Below are 13578 nucleotides of genomic sequence, written 5' to 3'. Positions count from 1 at the left end.
ATAGTTGGCAGTTAACTGCCAATCATAGTTGGCAGTTAATTTGCATATAGCCCTGATTAGCCAATGAAAAGGGTATCGTCGTACGCCAATTACCATTTTTCTCTTTTATTAGATAGGACTAGAGGCCAGGTGCACCAGTGGGGTCCCTCGGTCTGGCCTGCAGGATTGGGCCAAAACTGGCTCTCCGACATCCCCCGAGAGGGTGCAGGCTGGATGCAGGAGGTTGGCCAGCCAGGGAGGGACCACAGAAGGGCTCCAGGGTGTGTCCGGACCGTCTCACTCAGTCCCGATCAGCTGGACCCCAGCAGCAAGCTAACCAACCATTTGGAGCATCTGCCCCCTGGTGGTCAGTGCAGATCATAGCAACTAGTTGACCAGTCAACTTCCTGCCCTCTGGTGGTCAGTGCACATCATAGCAAGCGGTTGAGAGACCTTAGCATATCATTAGCATATTACGCTTTGATTGGTTGAATGGCCAACCGGTTGACCAAACACTTAGCATATTAGGCTTTTATTATATAGGATTATCTACATAAATAAGACTCTATTTTCCAATCTGGTAATGTTTGAACCTGAAGTGAATGAGCGGGAAATGAGGCCTCTATTCCTACCTTTGCCTTCTGTGGAGTTTTCTCCTGACTCTTTGCAGTCTTTCACATGTCAACAACACAGTGAATTTTTAATCTCCCTTTTCCATTTAAAACCCTATTAGCTGACAGGGACTTGCCCTGAGAAGGTTGGAATGAGTAGGATAAATTAGGGAAAGACAGCAGATGATCACAATATGCAAATCTTGATAGAGGAAAAATAAGACCTTATAGTCCAGTCGCCTCCTGATGAAAGTTGATATATAGTAAGTATAGAAGTGTTTTCAATTAGAAATAGCATTTATTTTTTACCATAGAAAATCCAGATTTACAGAGTGCCCCTCAGAAAGAATATGAAGACAACTATCTTAGTAATTTTTGTTTTGTTTTTGTTTTTTTAATCCTCACCTGAGGATATGTTTATTGATTTTTTTATGTTTTTGGAGAGAAGGGGTGGGGGGAGGGAGAGAAATACTGATGTGAGAGAGAAGCATCAATTGGTTACCTTACATACTTGCCTGACCAGGGATCAAACCTGCAACCTAGGTATGTGCCCTGACCAGGAATCAAACCCACCACTTCATGGTGTACAGGATGACACTCCAACCACTGAGTAACACCAGCCAGGGCACTGTCTCAGTAATTTTTATATTTTCCAAATATTTCTTTCAGATAATTAACAGTTTAAAAAACAAATGAACCTTTTCCTTTTTCTTTTCTTTGTTTTCCTTTTTTTCAATTTCTCATAAGAAACAAACTAGCAAGTGCCTGAGAGCATAGGAAAGGATGCTTGGCATGTTTTCAAGTTAGGCTGATTATGTCAAGTTAATGATGATATAAGAAAAGATATTAAACATCTCCAGTTGTCATCTCCCTTTGACTGTCCAATTCTCCTGGGAAGTGATAAAATAGAAGGAAGGATAATGCTTTAAAGTCTAGAAGCCTAGTTTCTTTTCAAAAGAACCTACAGCGGAATGGGAACATTCTGTGTCAAGCCTCCAGGGATAGGTTCCATTCCTGTTACAGGAGAGGAAATCTCAAATTTCAGGTAGTATGTTTAATTAAGGAAGAAGATATTTTGAAACATTGTATATAGTTTACTCATAATAAGCCATCTTCTCCAATCATTTGTAATCATAATAGATATTAGTATTTTGATGTCAATAAAACTAAAAGCAATAAAAGCCCACAAAAAGGTGACAGTGGGAAAAACACTCTGAGGTAACAGTGAATTGTGAGACCACCCTGTAGTGTTCCAAATCTAACCTAAATGTTATTTGTCAAGCATAACATGTTACATAAAACTAGAGGCCCAGTGCATGAATTTGTGCACCATTGGGATCCCTCAGCCTGGCCTGCGGGATCGGGCCAAAACCGGCTCACCCACATCCCCCCGAGGGGTCCTAGATTGTGAGAAGGCGCAGGCCAGGCCAAGGGACCCCACTGGTGCACAATCAGGGCTGGGGAGGGATGCAGGAAGTTGGCCAGCCAGGGAGGGACCACAGGAGGGCTCCAGGGCGTGTCTGGCCCATCTTGATCAGTCCCGATCAGCTGGACCCCAGCAGCAAGCTAATCTACCAGTCAGAGCATCTGCCCCTTGGTGGTCAGTGCATGTCATAGTGACTGGTCAACTGGTTGACTGTCTGCCCCCTGGTGGTCAGTGCTTGTCATAGCGAGCAGTTGAGCAGCCTTAGCATATCATTAGCATATTACGCTTTGACTGGTTGAACGGCTGACCAGCCAACTGGACACTTAGCATATTAGGCTTTTATTAGATAGGATGCTTAATTAATGGTGGCTCATTCTACAACATGTGTGTCTAAAGGACCTAGATAACTCATATGCGCTAGTGGAACCTTAAGGTCCAGACCTTAAACCACAGAAACTGTGAAGAAACTTAAATATAGTCTGTTATGTGGGAAATCTATAATCTAAAATTTTAAAGCTTACCTAATATGTAAAAAGAACCTAGTACAACCCTTTTTAACAGCAGTAATGATTTAATGCAGTCTGTGCACGTGTTGGATGACTGGTTTGCCCTGTCACATGGGCACTTTTTTTTTCGACCCTTATTGCCTTAATGTTAGATTCTGATAAGATTTGCATCATTGATCCATATCACTGCCTGTCTGATGTTAGCATGTAGATGTGCAGTTATTGAGACATAGTTAACCTAATGTGCTGCAATAAATCCCAAGCACTATTTCCCACTAGGATAACAAAGAATGATTCATCATTGTTCACATTAGACTGATACTAAAAATAGCAGTGTTCACAAGCTGCTGTATGTATGCACATTAATATCACAGTCTTTGTAGCTTTCTAAAAAGCACTAAAAATACTTTTGTTTCGAAACAGATGCTTGGTAAACACATCTCCTACTTCAAGTTTTCTATCTATATATAGTTCAATTTAACCATAATAAGAAGTCATGCTTCAAACTTTCTTAGTGTGCTTCTCAATGATATATCTAAACCCTTAGCAATACAATTATAGGAACTTTCAATTACCTGTACACAGATAAATGAAATTGCCCATAATTCTGAATCATACTTAGGCCCCAAATCATCTAAGCAGTGAATAATGGCCATAATTTTTTAAAAAATATATTTTATTGATTTTTTTACAGAGAGGAAGGGAGAGAGATAGAGAGTTAGAAACATCGATGAGAGAGAAACATCGATCAGCTGGTCTTGCACACCCCATACTGGGTATGCGCCCGCAAGCAAGGTACATGCCCTTGACCGGAATCGAACCTGGGACGCTTCAGTATGCAGGCCGACGCTCTATCCACTGAGCCAAACCGGTCAGGGTGACCATGATTTTTTATCTTCTGTAATTTTCTGCCTGATTCTATTCTCAAATTATAATCACCAATTAGTGAAATTCCTAGACTTAAGGCAATTACTAATTGCCTACCTCATGTGAATAAATGTTTCCAGGTATTATGTAGCCTTAACAAATAAGCATTTCCTATCAATAGGGTATCCTTATATCCCAGTTTATCTAGAACAATCGTAGTTTATCCTGTCATCTTGGTATGTAACCAGCGTAACATTTGTCCTAGACCAGTGGTCGGCAAACTGCGGCTCGCGAGCCACATGCGGCTCTTTGGCCCCTTGAGTGAGGCTCTTCCTAAGCCTTAGGAGTACCCTAATTAAGTTAATAACAATGTACCTACCTATATAGTTTAAGTTTAAAAAATCTGGCTCTCAAAAGAAATTTCAATCGTTGTACTATTGATATTTGGCTCTGTTGACTAATGAGTTTGCCGACCACTGTCCTAAACTATTCATTTTTAAATGTAATATAATTAGTAGTTACATTAAAATAAGCTGTGATACATCTGGTCAACCATAATATTATGTTTCCAGATTCTGGTATGATCTCAGAATTCTAAGTAAGCAAGCTATTCATCTCTTGTTTTTATGTTAACCTGTGATTAAATCTTAAAGGCAACCAGAATAAACCATTTCTCTTTTCCTGACCCTTGCCAGAAGCAAGTCAAGAACAGTTAAGGGACTTTGTAGCAAAGTACTCTTAGATACAGAGGGCTAAAGACTGCTAACTCGTTTCAGTCTTCTGGAAGTGGTAGTGGCAGAAGTCATATGTGATGCTGCTGGCCACTTGATGTCATCAGGCCACCAGTTGGAGGGATCAATGGGAAGCATCTAGGTTAGATGAATGTGAAATATATACAGTAAGTAAAATTGGGTACTATATACCTAGATGCAACAGAATATATTTAAAAAATAGTCTGAGTGGTTTTGTCATTTATTATCTAAATCTATAACTGTTTGTTATTGCAGTGCTTTTTAAATTTTGCAATGAACCCTTTCAGCAACAATGAGCTAAAAAAAAAAATCTAAATTTGGTGAAATATGCAAAAGAAACAAAATTCAATGAGGTTTTTTTGTAAAAATATTTGAAGGTATAATATATGGACTGAATATTTCACATTTCAATAAGATTTTAAAAAACAGATATCCTTCACTTAGCAGAATTTGCTTCCAGCTCACCAGATAGCACCTCAGAATCAGAGTATTTTTAATATAGCTGTTATAGTCCTAAGTTAAAATATTAAAGATTTAATTGAAGGTATTCTCATTCTCAAAATAACCATAAAATATAACAGTTGCAGGCAGTTTTATGAAAAAAATTAAAAATAGACTATTGAAAAGAGAAAATTTTCAGTGAAATACCAATGATATGGAATTCTAGACAGTATAGCTAACAAACTGATTAAAATACATGGATATGTACTAATAATAATTGTTCTGCTTATACTATTTAATATTCAGATATTCAATATAATGTAGTTGATAAAATGATCTTTAATGAACTCTGTGTGTTTTTAGTTTTTATTTTTTAATTCTTTATTGTTTAAAGCATTATATATTGTAATGCATATGTCTCCTTTTTACCCATTGACCTCTCCCCAGCCACCCCCACCCCCCAGCACATGCCTTCATCCCCCCAGTGTCTGTGTCCATTGGTTATGCTTATATGCATGCATACAAGTCTTTGGTTGATCTCTTACCCCTGCCCCACCTCTGTGTTTTTTAATAAAACATTTTATTTTTTAAATATTTTAATCGAACTCCTTTTCTTACCCCTCAGTATAATAAAAATAACTAGTCAATTAATTATGTTAACCCCTCCTACTGTTTTGAGACTAAAAATATCCTTTCTTTATGAAATGATGTGGTGTTTTATAGGATAGATTTCCTTCTATCTGTTCTTAATTCTCCCTCCTTCATTTTTATATCAATTAATTTTTTAAAAAGCTGGTTACCTTAATGAGTCTCTATAAAATTTTATTAGCACATAAATCCAAATACTTGGGAAATAGTATATTAAAGTATAGTTGTGTGTCTGTATGGATTCCCAGCCACCCTCATTTCCCAGTCAATCCAACTAGTCTTATTCTAACCAAACAAAAAATGGTGGTTCAGCTGCCTGCCACAACAAAAGCCAAATTCATGAGGCAGGTGCTGGTGCAGAAGGAAAGAAGTTTTATTCAGGAGCCTTATGACCTCGGAGAATGGCAGACTCCAGTCTCAAAGACCAATCTCTCTTCCTGCTCAAGCCCACCATTTTTATAGGGATGGGGGGGAGCTTTTTTTTCTATCCAATTATCTTGCTAACTTTTAGTGCACTTGGGCCCTGTCCATTCATATTTCTAGCTTTGGGCAAGCTCAGTGTAAGAACCTCCCCCTGCCTTCATCTTGGATAATGCGGGAGACTCCTCAGCACTCCACCTGACTGTCCACAGTAACATTAGGATAATCCTCACAGTTGCATTTTTACTTTTTAAGGAACCTCCATACCGGGGGTGGACAAACTTTTTGACTCGAGGGCCACAACGGGTTCTTAAACTGGACCGGAGGGCCGGAACAAAAACATGGATGGAGTGTTTGTGTGAACTAATATAAATCCAAAGTAAACATCATTACATAAAAGGGTACGGTCTTTTTTTTTTTTTTTTTTCTTTTTTTTAGTTTTATTCATTTCAAACGAGCCGGATCTGGCCCGCGGGCCGTAGTTTGCCCACGGCTGCTCCATACTGTTTTCCATAGTGGCTTCACCAATCTGCCTTCCCACCAAACATGAGAGTACCCTTTTCTCCGTATCCTCACCAGCACGTGTTATTGTTGACTTACTAATGATAGCCATTTTGATGGATGTGAGATGATATCTCATTAAGGTTTTAATATTCATTTCTCTGATGATTAATGATGTTGAAATGCCAAGTCATTGGGGCCATGCTCTATGGCAGTTTGAGAAATACATTTCTTGATCTGTAGAAGATAAGGACTAGCTTGACACTATGGCCCTTGGAGTCTTAATTTAATCACATTTCAGCTCATGCAAAAAGGAAAGGTTATATATCCCAACTCTAGAAAGGGCATAAGACCAGCCTCACTCCTTATATTACTTTTCTATCGTAATTTTCCCTATATTAATTTTCCCTTTTCTTCAAATTGTCAGCTATTTTGTTTGGGGGTTTTATTTTGGGAGGGGGCGTAGCTTTTGTTTTTGATGTTGTGTGTATCTCTTAAATCTCCTTAAATTATCTTTTAGAACAAATTTGGCTATTAAGTGATTCACTGACTGTTTTCCATAAGATATCCTCACTTAAGAAACTTGTAGAATCTTATCTTTGTAACAGTTAAGTGAGTTACATTAGATACACTTTGCTTTATTATCATTATATACTCAGCAGATATTTGGGGTGTATTGTGTGGGGTCTTGCATTCAAATGTTCAGTGCTTTTCTGCCGGGGTCCAACCCCAGCGGGTCCAGGGGTCCGTCCCCAAAGGCGTGGACGGAGTCGGCGAAGAAGGAATGACAAAGAGACAGCATTCAGTTGATCAGCAGCCTAGCCAGGATCTCTAGCCAGGATCTCCAGCGAAGTTCTGGTTAGGATCTCCAGAGAGGTTCTGCTTCAGATCTCCAGCCAGGTTCAGTGACCAGGTTCTAGTCAGGTTCTCTTGCCATGTTCTATAGTCAGGTTCAGTCCAGGATCTATTGCCATGTTCTCTCCAGCGAAGTTCTTCTGTCTCCAGGCTCCGTGTAGGTTCTGTCTTCTGAGTTCTGACTTCTAAGTGCTGTGTGTTGCTGTCTTGTTACATCTGTATTTATACCAGTTGATTCAATCCTATCAATCTCTATTACAAAGGTTAGGGCGTTTCTTATCTCCATTCCAGGGAGTAAAGATTATGTAGCTTAAGCATGATTGTTCATAGTTAAAGTGATTAATTACCCGCCTGGCACTTAGTTGAGGGGTTTTATTCCCTCCCTAACTTCAGGGGAAAATCCCTACCTGGGGATTCAACCTTTCTCGGAGAGGTGACCTTGGTTAAAACACATAGTGCCAAGAAGGTGAGCAAACATATTAAGAACAGTATGCCATATATGCCAGGTCCCTTGAAACAGCAAGGATGGACCGGCTCCCGGCACTTTCCTATTTGTGGTTTATCTTCAAGTGAACTTTGGTATTATTGTGCTGCAGTTTTCTCATTCATTTTGTAACTGGTAATATATTCTGAACAACAGAGGTAGTATAGTATAATGGTGAAGAGCATGGATTTCAGAGCTAGACCACCTAATTCTATTTTCAGCTTGCTAGCTGTGAGACTTTGCAAGTTACTTAATATCTTTGTATCTTAGTTTCCTTGCCTATGAAATGGAAATAGTAGTTGTTCGATTTCATAGGAATATTATACAGATTAAATAAGTTAATATCTGTAAAGCCCTTAGATTAGTGCCTGATACCCAGTAAGTGCCTCTAAACCATATCACCCAACTATAGTGCTAGTGATTGTGTTGACAAGCCTACCTGAAAATTAGTAGTTCAGGTATGTGTTAAAATGTTACCAGGAATTCCATACAATTGGTATAACATGTCATGGTATTAATTTAAGAGAGCCCTCTGCAAAATAGTTGCTAGTGTTTTTGAAAAAGAAAAAAAAAAAAACAGGTTCATACTAAGTTTTCTAAAATTGTCATTTTATTAGGTAAGAAGGGAGAATGGAAACTATGCAGCCAACATGGGTCCTCAGTAGAGGCCTTCTTAGCTCTTGAGGAGGTTCAGGCAGTCTCAGGGAGTGTCGGAGATGGGTATGTGGAGAAGCTGCGTTTTGTGGCTCTGGGAAAGGGGCCATATTTCTCCCCTGTGCTCCTGACCAATAAACACACCACCCTTACAGGAGGTCCACTAGCCCCACCTTCCTGACTCCCTGTATCCCCACTCTGCCAATCTTGCACCCTGCAGAGGAGTCTGCTGGCTGTAGTCAGGCTGCGCCCAATGTGCAGACATGCAGACTCAGGAGTTGGTTGAACAGCTGGCAGGCAGAGGCAGATCTGTCTTGTGACTTTTGTTGACCTGCCCGTGGGCTTGGCATGGGTGGCAGCTGGCCTTGGTACACAGCTTGGGCCCTCCCATGTACAACCAGGTTTAGAAGAGGCAACCACAAACTGTGGATCTCTTTGTAACTCCAAAAAGGTAGCCCAGGGCTGGTCACAGGCAGCATATAACATTGACCTCCTTTCAGGAGGCCCCAGAATCAGCATTGTCCTGTGGAAACCTTCAGACCACATCTGAGCATGACCCAGCTAGCTCTGCAAGTGGCACACCCAAAGGGAGATCTCAGCGGGCACCAGATCATGCTGGGGCAAATTTCACTTCATTGGGTCAGCTCCCACAGTACAACTTGTGCACTGTGGTCAAGGTCAATCCTCAGAGTCAGCCAGGCTGAGAGTCAACCCCACCCACTGACAGGCCAAAAGCAATCAAGACTCAACTACAACAGAAGGCTCACAGAACCTACACACTGGACATTTCTGGAGCACCTCCAAGAATCATCAGACTGTCATTGAAACTCACAAGATACCTACTACATTAGGCAACCATACCAAGACTGGAGACAGCAGATCTACTTAATATACAGAAACAAGTACAGAGAGGCAGCTAAAATGGGGATACAAAAACATGCCCCAAATGAAAGAATAAGAGCAATCTGGAGAAAAAGAACTAAATAAAATAAAGGCTAGAGTTCAAAACAATGTACAGAGATTATGAAATGTTAAAAGGATTTCTTTAAGAAGAAAGAAAAAGAAGGCCAACATAATTATAAAGAATACAATGGCAATAAATATGTACCTATCAGTAATCACTTTAAGTGTAAATGGATTAAATGCTCCAATCAAAAAACTCAGGGTAGCTGAATGGATATGAAAACAAGACCCATGTATATGTATGCTTTCTACAAGAAACCCACATCAAAACAAAAGACACAAAGATTGAAAGTAAAGGAATGGAAAATTATATTTTATGTAAATTAAGACAAAAAAAACTGGGGTACCAATACTTAAATCTAACAAAGTAGATATTAAAACAAAAACTATAATAAGAGAAAAAGGACATTACATAATGACAAAGGGATTAATCCAGCAAAGGATATAACCCTTGTAAACATTTCTGCACACAACATAAAAGCCTCTTCTCTAACCACAATGGTATGAAACTAGTAACCAATTTCAAGAAAAAAATTTTGAAAAACACAAACACATCGAGGCTAAATAATGTGTTACTAAACATGAATGGGTTAACAATGAGATGAAGGAAGAAATCAAAATTTACCTTGAGACAAATGAAAACTCAAAATCTCTGGGACACAGCAAAAGCAATCCTAAAAGGGAAATTCATAGTATTATAGGCCTACCTCAAGAAACAAGAAAAAGCTCAATCTAATTTTACACTTAAAGGAACTAGAAAAAGACCAACGAAGTCCAAAGTGAATAGAAGAATGGAAATAATGATCAGTATGGGAATAAATGGAATAGTCTAAAAAAAATCAAAAGATCAAAGAAACCAGGAGCTGGTTCTTTGAAAAGATAAACAAGAAAAAAAGAGAGGGGCCCCAAATAAATAAAATCAGAAATGAAAAAAGAAAAGTAACAACTGACACCACAGAAATACAAAGGGATTATAAGAAAATACTATGAACAACTATGTGCCAACAGATTGGACAATCTGGATAAATTTCTAAATACATACAATCTTTCAAAATTGAGTCAAGAAGAAACAAAATCTGAACAAAATCTGAATTTTACAGGATATTCAAAGAAGAACTAACATCTACCCTTCTCAAACTATTAAAGAAATTCAAGAAAATGTAAAATATGCTCATCACTGTATAATGCATTCCTATAATTGTAATACTCTCAGTGTGTCCTCTCACTATGTTTTATATGGAAATTTTTGACTTATGCACTTGTTTGAATTAACAAGTTCTTTAGGAAATATAAAATACATCTATTTTATACTTTCCCCATTATAAATGAAAGATCCTTGAAAGTATGGATCATGTCACTAACTCTCAGCATTAGAACTTTGTGGCAATTGTAACAATAGTAAAGGTATAGAACTGAGTCTTCTTAGAATGGTCCTAAAGACAGGTGAAAATACTGAATGGGACCAAAATGACCAATAAAGCAAAGACCGAGTGGAGAAGAAAGTGGAGGTAATAACAAGTGTAAATGTGGAGAGATAGCTTTGACCTAGTGAAGGAACAATAATTCTGAAAATAACATTGAAAGGGTTCAATTTTATGCTGATATATGTGGATGAGGTCAGTTTGGGGAAGGTCTTTAAAGAGTAGTGAGGCCCTGACTGGTTTGGCTCAGTGGATAGAGTGTTAGCCTGCGGACTCAAGGGTCCCGGTTTGATTCCAGCCAAGGGCATGTACCTTGGTTGCGGGCACATACCCAGTAGGGAGTGTGAAGGAGGCAACTGATCGATGTTTCTCTCTCATCGATGTTTCTAACTCTCTGTCCTTCTCCCTTCCTCTCTGTAAAAAAAAAAAAAAAAATCAATAAAATATGTATTTTTTTAAAAAAGAGTAGTGAGGATCTCTGATAATCTCTCTAGAAAACAGGATGGTTTAATCATTGATAAATTCCTGAAAGAATTCCTGAGCAATACTGACAGCTGAGTTGAAATTGTAGATAACTAAATTTATAAGCATGACAGTCTGAGTGCTATTTTTTAAATATATTTTTATTGACTTCAGAGAGGAAGGGAGCAGGAGAGAAAGATAAAGACATCAATGATGGAGAGAATCATTGATTGGTTGCCTCCTACACACCCTCTGCTGGGGATCAAGCCCACAACCCAGGCATGTGCCCTTGATGGTAATCAAACCCAAGACTCTTCAGTCCACAGGCTGACACCCTATCCATTGAGCCAATCCAGCTAGGGCCTGAGTGTTATTTGATTTGTACAGTTCAGGTCTAAGAGAAGGAGAGGTGATTATCTGATTGATTGGATTTGGGGATTTTTCAGGGGAGAGGATGGGAAAGAAAGTAAGTCTGTGAAGGCAGTGTTGAATCAGAAGAAAGGGGAGATCATTATGAGAAAAAAAAAACACATGTAGAAGAGAACTGGAGAGATGAAAGATAGATATGGTAGCCAGAGACTAAAACATTAAACTTTTTAAAAATGTATCTTTATTGTTGAAAGTATTACAGATGTCCTTTTTTCCCCCATTGACCACTTTCACCCCGCATCCACCTCTCCCAGGCCTTCACTGCACTATTGTCTGTGTCCATGGGCTTTGCATATAAGTTCCCCAGTTAATCACTCTCTATCTACCCACCCCTGCTTTCCTTCTGAGATTTGTCAGTCTGTTCCATACTTCTATGTTTCTGGATCTCCTTTGTTCATCAGTTTATCTTGTTCATGAAACTTTAAAGTTTCATGGGAGTGGAATTCTAAGTGAAAGTTTCATGATGTGTCTTTGAACATGGGTTACTAAAAACAGAATGGAAGAGAAGAATTCAAGAAAGTTTGAGGCTAGATTTTTGAGAACTGTGAAATAGTGCCAAAGTTCTCAGTGAGGACTGAGCATGACAGCAGTTAAATGGGGTAGAAAGTTACATACTCATATGGTATAACCTCAAGGAAAAAGAAACTTTAGCGTGAAATGGGAACAACAGTGGTAATGGGGAAGCAGCCTTGGGGTATCTAGAGACTGCCTCAGAAGAGAAAGGGAGGTCTCTGCTCCCAGGGGCTGCTAGAAAAACTGTCCTAGGGGAGAGCCAGGTTTCATTTAAGGGAAGTACATGAACAGCTGTTCTGTGAATAGGTTGAGAACATAAGGGAATTTATAACGGGGGAAATGGTTCTACTGAGCACAATTGAAAAGGTAACCAGTGGGTGGAAGGGGGCAAAAGGGAGAAATGGGGACATCTATCATACTGTCAACAATAAAAATTAATTTTTTTAAAAAAGAAAGAAATGGAAACACAGCTGTGTGAGAACACAGCCAAAATGACGAAGTGGGCTTGCAGGGGCTTGCTTTTTGTTTAGGGACTGAAGATCAGAGGCATGGTTGGAATTACTGAGGCTGAGTCCAATATTTCAGGCCATTCTTGCCTTTTAGTAGGAACTCAGAAGTTAACAAGTACCCTTCCCCGTGTGTGAGAATGGTCTTTATGGTCTTATCTTCTCTGGAATGTTTAGCATGTATTTATTGACGTCAAGTTATCCCTTGTCAGTTCTTGTTCACTTATTTTGGAGACTGGCCTTTTGAACATGGTTAACTGTTTAATATAGCCTTAGATACTGGATTTTCTTCATTGTGTGACCTTAGCATATTACTTAACTTCATTTAGTTTCTTTGCCTGATGCCTACTTTAATTATTGTGAGGATTGCGTGGGTTAACACACGTAAAACACTCCTGATGATGGCTGGTATATATAGTGCACTATATAACTTTATTTTTTTTTGGGGGGGGGGGGCAGGGAATAGTGATCATACTTTTATGTTTATTAACTATCATTTATTGAGCAGTGCCAACCATATTTAGTACTTTAAATTTATCAAATATGATTCTCACAATGCTATGAGCTTATTTTAACCTTTTTGCAGAAGGAAGCAGATTCAAAGAATAAATTGCCTCGCTAATAAATACGGAAGCTGTTATTAAAACTTATCTTTTTATACCAAAATTCATTTTCTTTCCATTCTGCAACTTGTTACAAATCATAATAATTACCATTACCTGTATATTTGCGTTAGCTATTAATACATTTCTTTAACTAACATATCACCATAAAGTGATGAAAAGGCCTCCAAAAGTTTTTACAATCTTCACCCCTCTCTTGTAATCTTTGGTCTCCTTCCTGGTCTCCAACTGCGCCTGGGTAAAGTACTCTAAGCCTACTAAACCCAAACCCATGATCTATCTTTTCAGATTTCACAGATATGAGTAAAAATGCCATCCACCAAATATCCGTATTAATATCCAGGGTAAATCTTAAATTTTAAAAGAGAGAGAGAGAAAGAAAAGAAAAAGAAAACCAAAATAAAAGTAGTAGCTGTTATTATTAGCTTCAGGGGTAAATACCAGCCTGAAACATAAATCTCCCCTTTGGGGAATACATTGATCAAGCTTATGTTTTTAGTCAATTCTTTATGGGCAT

General features: G+C 38.7%; 1 protein-coding gene across 3 annotated transcripts in view; it reads left to right on the top strand.

The window, feature by feature from the left end:
- The window catches only part of FNDC3A (fibronectin type III domain containing 3A), a 220369-nt gene that overhangs the window by 122822 nt on the left and 83969 nt on the right, over positions 1–13578 (top strand). The gene's annotated exons all lie outside the window — the stretch shown is intronic.

This window comes from Myotis daubentonii, chromosome 2, assembly GCF_963259705.1.
Source record: "Myotis daubentonii chromosome 2, mMyoDau2.1, whole genome shotgun sequence".
Taxonomy (NCBI): domain Eukaryota; kingdom Metazoa; phylum Chordata; class Mammalia; order Chiroptera; family Vespertilionidae; genus Myotis; species Myotis daubentonii.
Note: the sequence above shows the minus strand (reverse complement) of the source record. Positions and strands in the feature narration are given on the sequence as shown.